The following is a 4,028-nucleotide window of genomic DNA, read 5'->3' as shown; positions in this document are numbered from 1 at the left end:
AACCACCATTGGTGGTAAATTTTTCTTAGTTATTTTATAAGGGTTGTGCTTAGTTATGAATCAGAAGTTCAGAATCACCGATACCCAGATTCCTTTGTTATGAATTAGAAGTTCAAAGTTTCAAACCATGGCCGCCACCACTCTAGTGTCTCCGACAACCGCCGCATCTCCAGTAAGCCTAATCCATCTGTTTCTTTTGCCTATTCCAAAACCCACAATCACCGCTCTATCCTTCGGCCCCAAACCCAGTTGGGACAGAAGGCCTGACCTTTGGTTTTTCGGCGGCAATGGAAGCAGCGGCGCCGGTCGAGGACTTTGGCGGAGGAGGCGGCGGGAGTCGTGGCGATTGGAGCCGCAGAGATGAGAATGAAGACTGGAAATCCTCAATTCCCCCCTCCCTTTTTCATTTTCGATCCGATCAGATTAAGCCCATAATCAGAGAACCTCCTCGATTGCGAGAGCGGCATGCCCACTTTCGTACTTCCAGATTTTACCTTGGTTTAATTAGATAAATTGAATATTATCCATCTCATGTGTTTCTACTTTCTACCGTATTGACCAGCCCTTTTTTGGGTTTTAATTCTCTTAACGGTGTTGGTATAGATGTTAGTGTCAGATGGACGGCTGGATTAAATGAATGGCTGAGATTGCATATCAGCTGTTGGTTCACACTGTTGGTGCGTAGAATAATTTCGGTGATGCGCGTCATCTGAATATTAATGGAAAAGAGAGAAATTTTTTAACGGTGGTCTGCTATCCGTTTTGACCTTAACATAACCCCAACTTTTTTTTTTTTTTTTTAGAATGAACATACCCCCAACTTAAGTTTGGTTATCATAGTAATTATATGAAATTAAACAGATATAATAAATGAGTAGGTGGAACAATAACCTATAGTTAAAACGGAAGTGGTGGAACCTAAGCCTCACATTCCTGCACGCACTACCCCGGAAAATTTGAAATTTGGGCGAACAAAAACCCGAAAATCTTAGAGACAAGTATTTAAAAATCATTAGAGTGAGTGGACGAAAATAAAAGAAGTATTAAAGAAAATAAAATAAAGTGAATGCTTTCCCATTTTTCTCTTTAAAAATCCAGTATACAGTGGACTAAAAAAAAAAAACATTTAAATCTATCATCAAGTAGAAAATCATCAGCTCAAATATAAAATATTCGATGACTAGAGAGTATTGCTAACTAGTCATCTAATGTCATTTGGAGGGCATAGCCGACCAGATAATGCATCGGAGGGTACTGCCGACCAGAATCTAGGAGGCGGTAGTTAGAGGGTACTATCGACTAACCAACTCATTCCATCTAGAGGGTACTGTCGACCATAATCTATATTATAGAGGATACAGCCGACTAGAATATTGTCTGGACAGTTCTGCCGACTAGAATAGTCTGGAGGGTACTGCTGATCAGACTATTACCTGGAGGGTACTGCCGACTAGACTATGACCTGGAGGGTACTGCCGACCAGGTAATGTGTGCATGAAACAACACATTATGCCTTCTAATCATATCATGCTTTTAAAACTCAGATTCTCGATAAATGATAAAATCATAAAAAATCCAATCATAGTAAATCTCGTAATCCAATCCATGCTCGAAAATCAGTACTGCATGCATAATTTGATTAAAATCAAATATCCACTCACAGGTTAGCCTCACAGCTATGCCCGCTGCCTGCCGAGATCCTCCTAACTCAAGGGCTCACTACATGTTGTATAATTGGCAGCGTATAAATAATAAAAAGGGAAAAATTAAAATCAATAAATACTTCCAAAGTTAATAAACTCAATTTACTTAAAAAAGACAGAGGACAATCATACGTTCTCTCCTCTCTGGCACATGCTTCTGAGTGAGGGTTGTCGGAACCTACTTGTTCACGACAGAAATTGGCAGAGTGGCTACTGGTCTACGCTTATGTTCTGGTTTGTTCTTATTATAATTGAGAATCTTTGGCACTAGTTTTCCTTGATAATGGAAGAGATGACAGAAGTGTTCTCGAAATGGTTGGCTCTCTTGGAGGAACCGACGATGAAGGTGGTGATAACGAAGGACGAGATGGAGAAGAAACCTGCTAGATTCTTCATGGTCGGTGAACTGTTAACAAAGAAGGATTATAGGAAGGATATATTGATTTAGACAATGAAGGGATTGTGGATGCCCAAGAATGGTGCCTTTCAGCGTTCACGTATAACGGCGGTCCAACTTGTTGTTACATTTTAATATTTTATTTATTATTGAAATTAAATTTGGGTGAATTTATTTTGTGTTTAAAATCTGAATTTATTTGTGTGTTTAAATTCAGAATTTATTTTGAATTTTATTTGTAACTCATAGTGTTTTATTTTGATTTATTTTGGATTTTAATTCTTGTAACCTATGGCTTTTGGTTACTACCCTATTAATTGTAGGGAGTGTCCTAAGAGCCTATAAATAGCACCATTTGTTGTATGCTCAAATAGATCATTGCTTTTACGTAATATTGTTATGAAATTAACACCACTATTCGCCCATCAACTTTCTTTCCAAAATCCCCCAAAGTGTCTTGTGTGTTTTTTGGCCAAAGAAATGTGTTCTTCTGGTGGAGCTTTGGATTCCTCCAATTTGTGCAGATTGGTGTGAGTCATACAACTTGTTGTTGGGCTATTGTATCCTGGAGGGGATAAGTCAAGAGATTTCTGGTGCACCGGCATTGTTCCGCAGATGGCTTGAATCTCCTTAAAGAGAGCGAGATACCCGCGCCTCAGCCTTTTGTCAACAAGTTTCTCAAGAGAAATTATAATTTTTTATTGTAATTTCACCAAACACAACTCAATGGGAGTAACTAGATATTGTTCTGCTTCTGACACTTCGAGGACTTGGACAGGGCGGTGAGAGGTACCCCTTGGTCTTATGAGAAAAGTATCTTCGCGATCTCTGTAACAGATGGATTAGTAGACCTTCTTACGGTCTCCCTTGATTGTCAATACTTCTGGATTCGTATCAAGGGACTTCCTCCAAAGTTTATGGATGAAAAGACGGGCAGAAGTATAGGATCTGTGGTTGGACACTACATTAGAATGAAAACAGATCAATTTGGGGTTTGTTTAGGGAGTTTTCTTCGTATTCGAGTTGGAAACAATATCACAGAACCTCTGAAAAAGTGGATAGCTTTTTCTCCAGAAGGTGGCGTGGAAAAAGTAAAATTGCATAACATTTAATATGAACACTTCCTTTTTTCTGTTTCTACTGTGGCCTTCTCTCCCACACAGGGCAGGGGTGTGAATTGCGGGCTTCAGGGAAAGTGACGACTCCGGGTTATCATGGCTTACTCAACGCAGAGAAGAAGGAGGGTTGGCTAGCGCAGCAGGCGGCCAACATTCCTTTTTTGCTCCGTATTCCGGAAGTTGGTGCAGGTTTGGTCTGAAGAATGCACCAAAGACTGGTTAGCGGATTTCCCTTTGACTGGAATAGTTAGAATGAGAGAGGAGAAGGAGTCTAGAGATCTTCCTCCGAATTCTACACAGCCGGATGATATGGAGTTGGATCATGATGATCCTGGTCAATGAATTAAAAAACGCGCCTTGAGGCGCGCCTAAGGCTTAAAAGGCGGAAATCAGCCCCTAAATTGAGTGAGTTTCGATGATAAGGCGATGAGGCTTCTGAGGCGGTGACCAAGGCGTGAAAAGCGACGCGTAAGGTGTCCTGGGCGCACGCGCAGCGTTTTTTTTTTTTTTGGGTCTTTTCCGAAACGACGTCGTTTTGGGTTTTTAAGGCTTAAAACCTGCCTAGGTCGCGCGACAGTGAGCAGATTACATCGTTCCAGCCCCCATTTCAGCTTTTGCTCTTCCAAAGAGATAAAGGCAACAATCTGATGCAAATCCCTTAGAACCCAATCAACCCATTATCTTTCTCAACGATTTGGCTGTAAAGGAGACCAAGGAGACTATTTTCAAACTTGGAGTTCGAGTTGCAGATTTGGAGTTCGATTGTTGGAGTTTGATTTGCAGCCTTCAAGTTCGATTATTGGAGTTCGA

Source organism: Rosa chinensis, chromosome 7 (assembly GCF_002994745.2).
Source record: "Rosa chinensis cultivar Old Blush chromosome 7, RchiOBHm-V2, whole genome shotgun sequence".
NCBI lineage: Eukaryota > Viridiplantae > Streptophyta > Magnoliopsida > Rosales > Rosaceae > Rosa > Rosa chinensis.
The sequence above is the reverse complement of the archived record's forward strand: the minus strand, read 5'-3'. Positions refer to the sequence as shown.